We start from the raw sequence: 16,741 nt of genomic DNA on the forward strand, positions 1-16,741 counted from the left end.
TATAGTCATGGCATGAGATTTCTTAAAATTCGTGATTAAGTCTAATGAATTCATAAAATCTATAAAACAGTTTAAAAGTTGTTGCAGGCCCCTTGCAGTTCTAGACAATAAAACCGCATCGTCAGCGTACAGGAATGCGGGGATCATTTTCGTGCCTGTCGTAGGTATGTCCTTGTAGCATGATATTAAAGTGTCCCTCAATTTGTTGACATATAGCGTAAATAGCAGGGGAGCCAAAATGCACCCCTCCCCGACCCCCCTTCCTACTGCCCAGGAGTCTGTCAGACTGCCGTCTTCATTAAACAGTACCGCGGCCGTGGTGTTAGCGTGAGCAGTATGCAGAAAGCAGATCAGTTCTGCATCTAGCCCTATATCATGAAGGATCAACCACAGCTTAGACCTATTAACAAGGTCAAAGGCTGAGGTTAGATCCATGAAGGCCAGATGCAGGACCCCTCCCTTGACAACGGTATACTTTCCGATCACCAATGGAGGTTCAGGTATTGATCTAGTGTCCCTTTCCCCTGTCTGAATACATATTGGAGATCGGAAATGATATTAGCATGATCAAGCCAGGCTGTGAGGCGATCCAGAACTACTTTCCCCATAATTTTAGCCGCAGAATCTAAGAGCGAAATTGGTCTATAACATGCCAGGTCATCCTGGAGACCCTTTTTAAAAATGGGGACAATGACTGCCTTTGCCCATGACGAGGGGAAGCCATGAGCACATGCAGCATTAACAACATGTGTCAAAATCTTGGTCCAGACTTTAGGGTCAGCCTTATAGAGATCCAATGGTACCCCATCAGGGTCAGGAGCCTTTCCGCCTGATGTTGAAATAATAGCTTTATAGATATCATCTGTTCTGAAATGGAGAGGGGAGCTAGCTAGTCCAGGAACTGTACGTCCCACGGCTTCTGCTAAATTGGTTTTGCTATAAATATTGCCAAAGTGCTGGACCAATTTCTCTGCAGGTATTATACAATCCCTTCTAGAGTTTGACACATCAGAAAAAAGGGGACTGTTAGCTACAGATCAAAATCTAGAGCTATCAGACAGGACGCTAACTTGACTAAGCTCCTCCCAGGCATGCTCTCTTAATTGTTTTTTCCTCTTATGAACTGCTAATTTGTACGCCTTCCTGCAGCTCCTAGTTAATATTCGGTCCCTCGGTTTTTGCTTGACGGCCTTCATTAACTCCTTATGGGCAGCTGAGCAAGTATCATCAAACCACCTTTTTAGTTTTGGGCATTTCACTTTGGTTTTAATCAATAGATTAGAAGCAGCCTGTTTAATGATGGTATCAAGGGCATCTAAAGTAGCTCTGTCATGTAATGCCGGGTCCATACATACTTGAAGCTCCGAGGCACAGGTGGTATAAAAATTCTCCAAGAAACTCTCTGGGGTGATCTTTTCCCACCTCAACCTTTGTGCTTGGTCTTTGGTACTGATATTTGTATTAGTAATTTGGTTTGCAGCCCCCCCTTTTAGGGCAGACGAGAGGAGGAGAACCAGTGTTCAAGGGTTGTGGTCACTAAAACAGTTACAAACAACATTAAAAATCTGTACAGCCGGTATTAATAAAGCATATAAACAAATATAATCAGTTGTACTTGAGCTACCGTTACCTACTGACAATATCATTGGGTGTGTGGTAGAACATATTTCTTCTGTTGGGACTCTGTTTTCCTCCTGAATTAAACTGCGCCCAGCATTACCCAGTGCTATTTTCTCAGTCTCCAGGGAAAGTCTTTTTTCAGTTAGGGCTATCTCCTTTGTTATGGCATTAGCCACCCTAGTTAAGAAGGAGTCTATCGTCCCACTGGGCCTACAGCATTTGTCCCTAAGGGTCCCCCAACAGCTAATTTCCTTTTACCCATTACCAGCTAGTCAAGAATCACTTTGACTTAATATAGCCCACAGTACCAAGTCTGAACACTTCTGCTTCAGGATAAAGACAACAGGAGGCACTTCTTAAACTTAGAGCCTGGGGGCTACAAAACGTAAAAAGTTAGGTAGCAAAATTATAACTAAATGGAACACAGTCACCGCAGAAAGTAAAGTTTATGCGAGTACCTTGCGGGCTTTAGTCCACTAAGCCGTGTTCTGGAGAGGCAATGTCCCGGCCACAAGGATCAAGAGATCTGGTCCAGCCAAGGCTCTCCCAGCCGTGCATGGGCGCAGACGGGCCCGCCCTTGGCCGGGGTTAGCCCAGCCACGGCAGCGCGCGTCCCGTGGAGCGGGAATCGTGAGCTGGTTAAATGTGCCTCCGAGCGCAATGCAGTGATACCGGTGCCTCCTGGCATAGAAAAACAGCAAGGCAGTCTAGGGGCTGTAGTCCCCCCATGAAGCAAGGTGCCAGGTGTACGGTTCCCGCGTAGCAGGGACCTTGAGCTGGTTAAATGCACCTCCGTGCGCAATGCAGTGACGGTGGCGCCTCCTGGCACAGAAAGACAGCAGGGCAGTCTGGGGGCTGTAGTCACCCGTGAAGCAAGGTGCCTGGTGTACGGTCCCCGTGGAGTGGGGATCGTGAGCTGGTTAAATTCACCTCCGAGAGCAATGCAGTGACGGTGGCGCCTCCTGGCGGAGAAAGACAGCAGGGCAGTCTGGGGGCTGTAGTTCTCCCCGTGAAGCAAGGTGGCGGGTGTACGGTTCCCCTACTCATTTTATCTAGCTTGAAGGGATGAAAGGTTGAGTGGATCTACAATAATTCAAATCTGGAGATCAAATACAGATTCATGGACTGGATTCAATGGACCATTGAGCGATTAGACCTCGTTTGAAGCAACCTCCTAACTTAATGTGCATGGTATGTGTATTTGTAAAAATAATTTAAAAAATGTATCTGTAAACAGCTAAACAAAACACCATTTCTAAAATATTCCTTTAAAAGTCTACACGATTTTACGTCTGGCTTGACAGTGCATTTGTCACTAGACTGCAAGGGATAAAAATCAAAAGAACTTTGAGGAGTACTATCGAATGAATTTGACTCAACCTACATGTTTGGGGCAGATGTACTACCCGTTTCTGCATGCGCAAACGGGTTTACGAACCCATTTGCGCATGCAAAAACATCATGGGCTATGTACAAAGCCTATTTAGCGAGTAGCAATTTATTTGCGACTCGTTAAATAGGTTTTGCGACTCGCTATTTGGAAGGGCCGTTCCCTTCCAAATAGTGATTCTCAAAACCATGTACAAATGTTTTGCAACCGCAATTGTGGTCGCAAAACAGTCGCAAGTACCACCTACTTCAAGTAGGTGGTAATGCATTCACAAATGGGAAAGGGTCTCCAGGGGGCCCCTTTCCCTTTGCAAATGCATGCGAAAATATTTTTCAAGGGCAGCAGTGGTCCCAAGGACCACTACCTGACCTTAAAAAATGAAACAAAAAACTTTTTTTTTTTAAATGCAACCCATTTTCCTTGGCTGCATTTAAAAAAAATGCTTTATTTCAAAGCAGTCCCAGACATGGGGGTCCTGAGCCCAGAATCCCACCATCCCTTGGAGGGGCTGTCATTCCCAATGGGCTCGAAAATTGCATGAGGCTCATTAATATTAATGAGCCTCACAATTTGCGACCCCATTGGGAATCGCAAACAGTGTTAAACACAGTGTTGTACATTTTATTTTGTGACTTGCAATTTGCGACTCGCAATAAGTCGCAAATTGAAAGGCTCAAAATAAAATGGTCGTACATCTGTCCCTAATTGTCTTAAGTACAGTGTTTGTTTGGATAAACATTTTGCAAGTCCACTCAAAAAAAGTGCTGATATCGCACTGTTTGCTTATCAGAAAGATCAATGAAGCCGCACTGAGTTGGTCATTTTGACAAACCAATGAACACGGCAAAAGGCCTGATCGGCTTATTATGAAAAGTTGTGAGAAAGGATGTTAGGCCTGCGTATTTAGTATGAAAAGGGAATTTATTTCAAGGGTGTAGTGTTATTACACTGTGTAAAACCCTGTAGAGAGATTTTGTTACAAAGAATTTCACAGAGTATGCACGGATTTTGGTGTCGGTTACATACTTTAACTAACCAGAGAGGGTTGTATATGGTCTGATAACTGCAATATTTTGCATATTTGCAAGTTTATGACTGAATGTCTATCGTTTCTTTGTGGAAGGTTATGCTAAACAAATTTAGGTATGAGCTGAGGATGGTGACAAGACAATTATCTTTAAGAGTGGGTTGATATCACACTTTATTAAAGCCTGTAGGCAAGTATTGTGTTACAATGACTCTCCAGGTTGCTTTAGTAAAGAATTTTAGTGTTGTTATCATGTCAGTCAAAATATTAGAATAGGCATGTTGTATTTTGATAATAGTTGTCAGGCCCTTTTTAACAAGGGTTGTATATTATTCTGACAAATCGAATTCTCTACTTGCTTGTCATGTTAGGGCTGTATGGACTCTGAGTACTTTACCAGTGCTAACCAGTGATAACATGCATGTGCTTCTCCCCTAAACATGGTAACATTGGTATACACACTATTGGTATGTTTAGTTTACTTATAAGTACCTGTGTGTAACTCAAAGACTCCACTGGGTATAAGTACTGTGCTTCTGCTACTATCAAGACAGTACACTACTGGACCTGTGAAGAACTCTGCCAGAAATAAAGACTGCAGTGCTACAAGGATTGTCACTGCTTGACTACTCTGGAAGAATAGCTTTCCTGGTTTTGGTGCTGCCTTGCTGCCTGCTGATCTCTGTCCTGCTTAGGACAAGGACTGGACCCATCTCACTTGAACTCAGTGACTCCAAGTGCTTGCTGGCTTTTCCCCTGTTTTGCAGTCTCAGGCCCATCAAAGAGTTCCTTCAACCCTGAAACAGCAGCTGAACTCTGTCATCTGTGAGTCCTGCCCTGTCAAGTGGTGCCAATCCGGTCCTGGGCCCTTGAAAGTTGACTTCTGCTGTACAGAACAATCAAAATCACAGATTGGAACCAACACATTGAACTTCAACGCCGATGCAGTAGCTGATCGACAACATCTCCCAACAGAATGCGTGGCTCAACAATAACAGGCAGCGCAACTCAATGATGAAGCAGTGACTGCATTTTAAAGCGGTTCGTCAAAGAAGCCTTCTTCACCTGCACTGATCAGAACCAACACATCGAGTCTTCTATGTCGAAGTAATCCCTAAGCGCTATTTGCTTCTATGCACTACTTTTTGGTTTCTTCTCTAAAAAATCATAAAACCAGTTCTACTTATTGGCTATCCGTTGTTTTGGTCATAAAAATATTATATATTTTTCTAACCCTGTGTGGAGTATTTTTCTGCTGTTTTCATTGTGTTACTGTGTGTGTGTGTGTGATTTTTGCACAAATACTTTACACATTGCCTCTTTAGATAAGCCTGACTGCTCTGTGCAAAGCTCCCAGAGGGTAAGCACAGGTTATCTTTTAGTGTGTATCTAGCTTACCCTGACTAGAGTTGTGGTTCCTGCTTTGACAGCATGCATACCTCTGCCGGCCAGAAACATCAGTTCTAACATTGGTGATCAGTGTGATGATAGGACTATAGGACTTTTTTGGGTGTTTGTACCATATATTATTTCAGTGTTCACTACTACTCTATACTAAAGACCATTTGGAATTTCAATTCTCGTTATTCTTTCAATTGGTCATTTTTTTTAAATATGAATCCTGCTACACCTTTATCAGTTTAGGACTCTGTTGTTGCACCTGTGATACTTTGTCAGGATGTCCATAGATCTCAACTGCTTAGCATACTACACTGGGAATGCGCTGAAGAAGTTCTGCAAGGAGAGGGGGCTGAATGTGGGCAGGAAAACTTCGAAAATATATCTACAGATAGCCCTCGGAGCTCATGAGGAAGTCGAGAGGCTACAAGCAATAGCCGAGCAAGAGAACTCTGAACTGAGGGGAGGACCCCCTGCAAGGGGGCAGGGTGTAGTGTATTTATCAGGGGCCTGTCACATATGGAGTTGGATATCATAACTCCAGTTCTCATACACCTGTAGACAGGTATTTTGTTGCATGAAATGCCACAGATTACAAATCCTGTGGGTAGACGTTTTCCACTGCCATATTCTGTGTTAACCCCTTTTAAGAGGTTTACATTTTTTTATGCAAATTGTAATTGCATACGTATTTTACCATAGCTGCCAAGTTTTCAAATTGTGTATGTGTGACATTTCCATGGTTTCAGTGTATTTATGAGTTACATTCAACAGGTAGATGTGCGACACATAGAGTAATATTTTCTCGAAAAGGAAAACCAAGCACTCAAGTATATTTAAAGAAAGACATATCAGAAATAACTCCCTTTTGAGCAATAAGAAGCTCAAAATAGATCTTGAAACTGCTACAAAACACCTGAAAAGGACGTTCACCAAGCTGTTGCCCCAATCTAATGCAATCATACTGTAAAACCATTGTGGCACCATGATATTAAACAAAAAACAAATCTTTCAGCCACCCTGTGCTACAAATGTCACCTAATAAGTAACACAAGGCCTCCTCCCCAACCCAATGATAACGAGCTGCAGGGCCGGACTGGCCACAAACCGAACTAGTTAAGTGCTCTGCACGTAAAATGACTACTCCAATCCACCACAATATTAATAACCTCCAGACCAGTCCTGGACTGGCATAATAAGCTGGGACCAGGGCTGAACTGGCCACTTTGGAGTATAGCCTTCTCAGCTCCCAGACTGGCCACTTACCAGTGGGAAATGCTGACGCTTCCAGAGTGGTCTCTAGCAGTGCTGCCCATACATGCAGAAAGTGTTAGCATACATTACACATGACTGCTGTCCTCAAATTGCGCTGTCAATGATGGTGTCCACTTAATATTGCCTCCTTTTCCATAGAAGAATACTTGTCATGAACATGTTTTAACATTCTGCAAATGCCAGGCATTAATATCTATATGAAATGGTCTGTGTTGTGTTTTTAAACATAGCTGTTCTGCCTTTGTTTACTTCAATTATCAGTCAGGGGTCATTAGGGCAGCATGAGAACACATTTTAAATCGAGTTCTTCTTACATGTTCTCTTTAAAGTATGTACTGATAAGAGGACAAATATCAGTTGTAGGTGATTTTGCAGATTTGTGAACTAGCAGCAACCAAAATGTCAGTCATGCCAGTGTAAAACTGCCCAAGTCGCAACCTTATGCTCACTGTACTAGCACAGCATGTGTGGCACTGCTCTCTCTGATAAATCGCGTGAATGCTGCTAGTAGGCAGGCAGAGGCCCTCTTTTCAGGGGTTCAGTGCAGCTGCATGTTGACTGTCCCGATCGAAAGTGCTGAAGTGCATTACACTCAATGGCTGTTTTCTAGTGCGGGCCAGCGTCAGTGCTGATGCTTACTGTGCCCAGAGATTAAAACATGTTGATAGGGGATACCCCCCAAAAAATCCTCTCTAAAGAGAGTATGGTTTTGCCCAAAAGAATGTTTGCTCACTCCTAAACAAAATGATGGGCGTCTCAGTAGAATGGTAATTGTCAGCACATTTTCAACGGTGAGCCATGAGGCTGAGGGTATTATCAATAAACGTTGGTCTCTGCTCAGCCATACTTGGGGGGAGTCTCCGTATTTGCATTTAAGAGGAATAAAAACATCAGCGATTTTCTATGAAGAGCATGCAAGGAGCCCACAAGAAAAAGTGACCTTAGACCTCTATGGGGACACCCTGATGTACTAGTGATACTGCAGATGTGCAGGAGGCACCGTATGTACATTTACTGCTGACACCAAAAGTCTCACAACTAGTGAAAGGGTATTCAATTTAACGTTCATTTTCAAACGCCGAAACATGTAATGTCATACATTAGATCAGATGTTCCTGTACGAAATTGCATGTGGGCCAAACGACACGAATGGTTAAGCAACCAAACTCACAACACAGAAACCGTATAGGATGTCAAAGTGGAGGTGCTCCCCTAATCGGGCACTTCATTGAGCATGGCCATATGACAGATGATATCTACTGGCAGGGGGTGAAAGTGGTGTTCCTGACAAGCAGAGGAGGGGACATCTCGAACCAACTTGACCTGCCAGAGTGCAAATGGGTGGCCCTTTTGGACAGCACTATCAAGGGTTTGAATAACATCAATGACAAGTGGCGATTGCAATTTCTGAAACCTAGTATGTCTGTGATCTGGGTGTCTTTACTAAACTTGGTTTATCTATTACAGAACTGATATGTGTGTCCTACTATATAGCTGCCATAATGATATTTCGACACTCTTCATATTGCCTGATTGAATGTGCCCTGTGATAAGTCATTTTTGATGAAAATTGATTACTTTGCTTTGGTGACAATGTATATAACTGGGAGTACTCCCACAGGTTTTTCCATGCTTCCACTGGCTTGTGTAGATTGGGTCAGTTTGGCATTTCATTATTAATATTTCTTGATTTTGTCTGTGTCGCCGCTCGAAGTGGTGGTGTTGAATTTTTAATTTCCACTAGATGACATTCTATTCTTGAATTGATATGTTTTGATTCCCAATATTGTGGGTGTATATGACTTTGAATTCAATCACAGGCACCATTTGCCCCTGGTACGCCAGATTACTTATGTGCCAATTTGATGGTGTAGTTCTGAGTTAATACCTGGTTTACATTTGAATGTTATTTGTATTTGTGTGGGCCTGCCTACATAAAGTGTTTTGCATGCACCACAGATGCTGGCTATTATGTTTTGATTTGAAGACACTACTGGCATTTTAGGCCACATGTTGTTCCTGCACATTAATCTGTGCTGTTGGACCTCCAATATGGCGGCCGGTATGTCAGAGCTTCAAAGCTCAGCCTGGTCAAAAACAGATAATGAGACCGCGTCTTTCTGTATCGGCAAGTGAAAAAGTGCGATGCAGTGAGGTGTATGGAGATCTACTGCTTGTAAAAGACATTTGTTTTGGGCGCTGACTTTCAGTGCTGTAGATGATTTTAACACACAATTAGGGTAGTAACCGGCTCCTTTTGACTCCTTGGCCACAGTGATGGTGCATGCCTCAATTATTTACGGAGCCACATAAATTGTATTTGAAAAGGTTCTGGCAGCATTGTGAGCTTCTTGAGCAGTGAGTTTTGACCTGCTTTGTAATTACGGGTTTAGGGCCCCTTTTCTCTCCTCGCCCTTAAAGATTCTGCAGGCCTTAATTATTCAGGGAATGGCAGACACTGCATTTTAATAGGCTATGGCAGCAATGTGGACTATGTCAGCTTCTTGAGCTGTGAGTTTTGACATTTTGTGTGATCACTGGTCGCAGATCGAACGGGCAATAGGCACTCTTATTGAAACACTGACTTCCCCAGTTTTGGTTCCATTGGTTTTTAATTTGAATCTATTTTCACTTTGCAATTGAAGTAATGGCAACCACAAAGAGCTCCCGTACTTTGGGTAGCTATCTGGGTGGCTCTCAGTGACTGACATACTTTGGATCACCCTATAGCACATTGGCTTTGGGTTACAGGTCTATTTGATTTTTTGCCTCAGCACTGATTTCTTCAGTCCTTCTGCACAGTGGTGTAGTGAATGAAGTCTTGATATAAGTTTGTGAAATCTGTAATTTTTGACTTTTTATATTCTGTTGCAGAATATATGGCGATAGATGGTTGTTGCTATCCAACCCATGTGATAGTGGTGAGTAACTGCAGAGGTAGTGCTTACTTGTTGTGGTTGTTTCTCACAGTGCTAGTACTTAGGTTTTTCCACTATTTGTTTTTAGGCGTGGTAGTTGGATGACGAAGTTCTGAGTGGAGCCCTATAATAATTTGAGTTTGAAAAGTCGACAAATCGACCCTCCCCCAATTGGTTGACATCCAAAAATAATAACAAGGGATAGTGAATTTATTGGAACTACCCTCAGTTTCTCTGAGCCAATGAGATTGCACAACCATTGGGGATTGTACAGTGTCTTTTTGTATTATTTGTTGTAAATAGGCTAAACTTCTGAGCAGTGCGTCGTCTGCACTATATTCACATATTTCACAACAGATTTTATACGGATGAATATAATACATGTATGACGGAAATGTGTACTTTGTCCAATACTGTGTTTTCTATACTAATGTTTTGAGGTAACATTGCGTCAAAATCAAGTTGAATTGGAGTTATATTAAAATAAGACAGAGCCTTCTAACTCCTGGGCGTGGGTTCCTTCCATCTTTTGGAATGAGTCCCATGTGACATTTATTTTAGATTTATATATAGGGGTACCTATGTCTCATGGGAATCTAGGGTTGTCCTTGTAAATATATAGATGGTTACTGTGCTGGCATTGTGCTTGTACTAAGTAAGTAATGTATTTATTGTACAGTTAGTTAAAACCTTTACAAAAATTGACCATCTCTTTTAAAACTGTAAAGCTTCCATTTAAAAGGCTATTAGCCGCAATTAAGAACACAGTAAAAATTGCAAAGAAATCCAGTCCCCCAGCCTTGGTCGGTCAAAGTCCAGATTTTTCATCTTTTATAGCAGCAGTTCATGGGGTAGAAAAGCCCCCCTGGTCAGAGTCTTAGCTGCAAAATGAGGGAGGGCGATTGAGTACAAGTTTTAAGTACGTGGTGCAGCAGCAGCTTTTATGGCTCAGTGCAAAGTGGCAGAGATTAGCCCGTTAATGTTTTTCTTCGGGGCTTGGGTGTACAAGAGTGCTTAGTGCTTGCTATAAGAGACGCTGTCAGAGACTTTTGCATAGTGGATTAACAAGCCTGCACAACCCAGCTACCATGCCGCTTCTCAAATAATCTGGTTGTACCTTATTTAGTCTTAGATCGGCAGCGGTTAAAATTTTTACCAGGCAGCAGCTTAGTTGGATGTCTTCACCTGAGAAGGTTGCCAGCACTGCTTGCCTGCAGGACCGTATTTGTTTCTTGTTGAAGATTGGTCTAAATAGTGACCGTCGCTCCTGCAATAGTTCCCGGCATATGGTTATGATGTGCACTATGTCCTCCTCTCCCTCCCCACAAAGATGACAAGTTGCCGGCTTCAGAGGGCGTAGCCATGGAGGCAGGTGATGTGCAGATGGCAATAATCCTAACCAAAATCTCAGGAACTTCTCTTTTGTGGTTTTGGAGAAGTTAGATTGGAGATATGCTTGGGGGATCACTTTGCTATAAGACTGTACAGTGAGCCAGCCATATGCGCGTTCTGTCAAGACGGCTTTGTCTTGTATGATGGATTCACTTCTGACAGTCTTATTTACTATTTTTGTGAAGCATGTCATGGACCTTGATGATTCCCAGAGTTGCCGTAACCCCAGCTGGTCCAGTGCAGTGTCCAAGTAATGTCTAGCTGGGCAGGCCTCTGAGGCTTTTAGTTCCCGCCACAAATAGGAGTTTATCATTTCTGGCTGACCTTTTTTGATTTTGTACCAGGTTTTAACGAAAGCTCCTTTGTGGGCCAGCTCTTGTCTTTGCATCCCGAATTCAAGCCTCATTTGTGCCGAAGATGTGTATCCTGCCAACCCATATATTATTCTCAAGGCTCTTGCAATGGTGCCTTTCATTGTTTCCGCATCTCTCCCTCTCATGGCTTCGCTTTCATAGGTGATTGATGGAATTAGTTTAGCCTGTATCACCCTGGTCAGAGGGAGAAAGCTTGGTCCAGCGGTCTTGTTTTTCAGGTTTCTTAATGTCACTGCTGTCATTAGCCCCCTCTTCTTTATTGCCTCACATGCTTTATAGTTACCTTGGTTATCAATCATAACCCCCAAGTATTTGTAGTCTTGTACGACTTCCAGCTTGACTTTTGCCAGGAACCAATTATGTTTTATTTTTTTCTTCCGGGTGTTTACACACATGACTTTTGTTTTTTCTTGATTAATACTTAGTTTGTTGGTCTCCGAATATTGGGATGTAATGTTAAGCAAGCATTGTAGACCAATAAGTATCCGTCTGATAAGCACCAGATTATCTGCATATAGGAGATTGGATAACTTATGGCCTCCTAGCCTGGGGGCATGTGAATTGCTTTCATCAAGTTGGACCGAAAGCTCGGCCATAAAAAGGTTAAAAAGTATTGGGGCAAGCACGCAGCCTTGTTTTAATCCTGAGGTTGTGTTTATCTTTTTCGTTAAGTGGTCTCCAACCCCCAGCTTTACTTGCACCCAGGTGTTACTATGCAAAAGTATTAGTTGTTTTAGAAGCAGTGATGGAATTCTTAGCCTTTTTAGTTTTTGCCACAAAATATTTCTATTTATATGGTCAAACGCGGAGCTGCAATCGATGAAGCACATGTACAGGGGCTGTTTTGTTACTAGTGCAGCGTCTATCATTAGTGAAAGGGCCGAAATGTTGGTGGCCGTGCCCATGTTCCTGCAGAAACCGGTTTGGTTGTAGGTGTGATTTCTGTGGCCCATGTCGTTAATTCTTGGAGGAGTACGCCAGCGTAATTTTTGGCTTCATTGTCCAGAAGAGCTACCAGGTGATAGCTCTTCGGATCACTCCTATTGCCTTTTTTGTAGATGGGAGAAATAATCGAGCCCCTCCTTGAAGATGGTACAGTTGATGTTTGCAAAATTGAGTCAAAGATTGGTTTTAGGACTGAGGCCCAGAATTCAGGATCTTGTTTAAATAGTATGGGCTGGATCCCTTTTGAACCAGAGCTCCCGCACATCTGCCTTTCAGAATCCTTTTGCAGATTTGTGTATTCGTGATTATGAGATCCTGTACTAGTATTGCATTAAAGTTTGATTGGGGTAGTCAAGTTTCCATGGTAGGTGTGAGGTTAAATGAGAAAACTTCGGGAATCCGTTCTTTATTAAAATGTAATACGAGGTAGCTTATCCATGCCACTTCTGTCACATGTGAATTAATGCCCTGGCCCTGCATGTTAGACAGAGCATTAATCTTCTGCCAGAATTGTGCGCTATTGTTGTTTTTGATATCGTGCAGGAGTCTGGCCCAAAGAGACTCTTCAGCTTCTTTTTTAATTCTCCAAGTTAGTTTTTTGCAGGGTGCTTGTACTGGGCTGCCAGGCTCTGTGCACTGCTGCATTGCTGCAAGACATTTTGTTGACCATCCAATCCATCAGATCTAAGTCCTTCGTCATCTGCACTCAGTCCAGTAGGCTGGTCAGCACAGACTTTTTGACACCTTGCCTGAGACACAAGTCTCTGTGTGCCCCCAACTCGATGCACGTGGATACAGGAGAGTCGGTGATATTTTCATCCGGCAGAACGCCTAGCAGGCAGTAGAGATATCTGCCTGTTGGAGTTGGGCTTCTGATGTAAGAACAACAAAGCTGCTGCCTCGGTTTCTGCTCTGGCTGAAGGCCAGACAGACACTGCAAGTTCCCAAAGGGGCTGGCACCTTGCCAAAAATTAACTGGCAAAGCGCTGCCACCCCTGATTCACATAAGACAATTCACCATCTGCTGGCAGGCCAGGATTTTGTTCATCATCAGCATTCTCTCTGCTGACAGAAGAGACCACGTGGTACGCTCACTCACAAAGCCAGGTGGGGAGGCTCAACTTGATTGAACAAGTGGTAATCCCTGGCCCGTCTAACAGTGTTCATGATGATGAGTGAAGTGAAAGTAAGTAAGCAAACTAGAGAGATACGGCCCTTGTTATGAGACGGAGCACACCGATCTCCTTTGGGCAACACAGTGCTCACCCACCACGCATGCTCACTGAGTAATTGCAGTTTCTTATTGAGTGTAGCTTGTGGGGTGGTCCTGGGGGCGCTATAATGATGACCAATGCATTTTATTGTGGTGATGCAGACACCAGCATCAAAATGAAGTAGTCTAAACTCTGAAGCGTGGTATTTGGCATGGCTGTTATACATGTCTAACTAGAATTTCCTTGTGGAAAGCCTCTACTCAATGTAGGACGTCTATGTTGGGTATGATGACATGTCCATTTTGATAGCTATAGGCTATATTGTTTGATTGGCAAAAGTTATATTGTGTGCCACAATTATGCAAAGGCAGTAATCCTGACTTATTTCCTATGAAAAGTATATTTTAAAGTCAACTTGCTTATGAAGGTAGGTTGCTATTACACCAAATTTAGTTCTGAAGAAAATATTTTGTTACAAAAAATGTCACGGACTACCTGATTAGGAATGGATTTTGGTGTTGGTTAACCCCTTTGACAAAGCCTGTGGGTAAAAGATTTGCACTGTGATAATCCTTGCCAGACTCTTGTACAGGGGTCTCCAACGAGTAGCTCGGGAGCTACTGGTAGCTCGCCAGTACCCTGAAAGTAGCTCTCAGAGTTGAAGACAAGCATAGACAATCTCAGAGAGTCTATGCATATTAAAGAAGGCAGCACCGCTCATCTCAAAACACTTAGAGTGAAAGCAAACCAAACCAATAGCAGACCCTTTTAATAACACTCAAACACAAACTGAGTTGGGTTACGGGTCTGCCACATGACGGTCTGTATCCACTCTAACTCTAAATCACAAGGAGATCGGCCATGTTATACGCCCTGCTCTTTCAGTCCCAGCACATATGTGAACAATGCACTATCAAAGAATGACAGTAGTAATCAGTGCTGACCCACCAAAATGTAGGCCTGTAGGAGCAGGAGAGAAAATTTGTTAGGAGCATGATGAACCCAAGAGCTAAGAGGAGCAGTGTATGGATCCAAAGCAAATAAAAAATATTAGCCTCATCTGCATTTATTTATGTGTCGTCTGTCAGACATGGTGTTGCTCCCTAATAAAGAGTGTTGTTTCCCGGAAGCTACGTCTAGAGTCAAGGACCGTCAAATGTGTATGCTGGCCTGCATCATAAGGGTTTTATCTTTGGTGCAATTGTTTATGTTCATGGCATAATAGTGCCCATGCTGTAATAATGGCCATCCTTGACTATTACGGGTATTTTTTAGTGCAGTTTTCCAATACCGGCTGCCATCATTGACATATTGACTGGCCAACTTTTAGCCGCCCCTGACAAAATGATGACTGTTTCTTGCATAAAAATAGCCATAACTGATTGGGCATCTTGGATGTTATGGCGCCCAGCCTTGGTACGTTGGCCCTGGTATAACGGTGGGCATTATTTGCATAACAAAAGCATACTTGGTGCTATGGTGAAAATCCATTACCTATGATTGTAATACCTGGGCACTTTAAGCAGAATCTGTCTATGTGAGGCATTTTTACATGATAGTACTGATATTTGTGGATTGTGTGTTTTCTAAAATTGAAAACTGATATTTTAATGGCAAATATGTTTTTTAGAAAAGATTTTTATTCTGGAAACTGAGTTTGTTTGCCCAAAATGGAAAGTGGTATTTGATAGAAAACAAAATGTGTATTTTCAATAACTAATATGCTGACGAAGACAAAATATTTTATTTCTAAAACACATTTAAAGTCGATAGCCTAATGCTAATTCAAGCTGAGTTGGGGAGGACTTACTGCTCTAGTTCTGTCCCCTGTGCTGCATTTGATAATTTGAATGTAACTTCATTAGTGAGGGGGTGGCATTTAATAGTGAGAAATGCTTTCCTGCTATTTCTGCTGGTAACCATATCTTGAATGCTTGGGTGATTACTACTGATAATCCTGATTAGAGTGGTCATAGTGTAATGTTAACACATGTTCCCACTACTTTACAGAGATAACATATGCTAGTAGCTCAGCAGGACTTTCCTTGAGCAGAAGTAGCTCTCAACACAGAAAAGGTTGGAGACCCCTGCTCTTGTAGGAGAGCTCGATAAGTTTACATCTCTGTCACACATGTGCAACAAAAAATTGAAAAAAATTCATACATACTTACACATAGATGCATTTACACAGAGGGCACCTTTGAGTCAACCCTCCTAAACCATTGGTATGTTTGAGTGTTATTCACATTTTGTCCCAGACAACATACATCATGGGGCCATGGGCTAGACTACTTCAGCCCTTTACTGTAAATCCCAGTGAGCAACAGAATCTTTCCTGGTAACATGTGCAACCCTTCTAGAAAAAAAGTGTGCTTCAGTGGTAGGGCTGGTGTGTCAGTCTTTTTTTCCATTTCTATTTTCTCCTATGAAAAGTCCTCTATCATTTCTTTACTTCTCCTTTTTCTCTTCAAGTGTTTAGCGGCTGCTCGCTTGCCACACTTTTCATCTTGTTCGTGCCACATCCTATGCAGTCACTACTTCTGAACGGGGTAACTATCAATAAAGGATGTTATTCATAATATACATTCCAAGATGTTCGCAATGTTTAGAAATATAGAAGTTTTATGTCAGCCATCTTGAATCATACAACAGTGATACACTATGTACAATAGTGTTAGACTTGTCAGCCTTATGGAGGTCTTACCACAAACCTTCTGCTTTCCTCCCCTTATTTTTGCTGATCTCGTTTTTGCTGGACTTTGGACTCTTTAGCAATTTACCACAACTAATTATTGCTAAAGAACATGTGCTCATTCCTTTAAACATGATAACATTGGCTAATCAACAATTGGCAGATTTGATTCACTTGTAAGTCCCTAGTAAAGTGATATTTGCTGTGCCCAGGGCCTGTAAATTAAATGCTATTTGCAGGCCTGTAGACCTGCACTACTGATTGTGTCATCCACTTAAGTAGCACTTTAAACATATCTCAGGCCTGCTATTGTGTACAGTTTCAAATTGCCATGTTGAGCTGGCAAAATAAACCTGTTTGCAGGTCCAAGCCTTCCTTTTTTTATACATATAAGCCACCCCTAGGGTAGGTATGAGGCAGCCAGCAGGCAGCGTGCAATGCATTTAAAAAGTAGGACATGTATGTTCATGTTTTACTTGTCCTGGTAGTGAAAACC

This window comes from Triturus cristatus, chromosome 5_2 (assembly GCF_964204655.1).
Source record: "Triturus cristatus chromosome 5_2, aTriCri1.1, whole genome shotgun sequence".
In the NCBI taxonomy this organism is placed as follows: domain Eukaryota; kingdom Metazoa; phylum Chordata; class Amphibia; order Caudata; family Salamandridae; genus Triturus; species Triturus cristatus.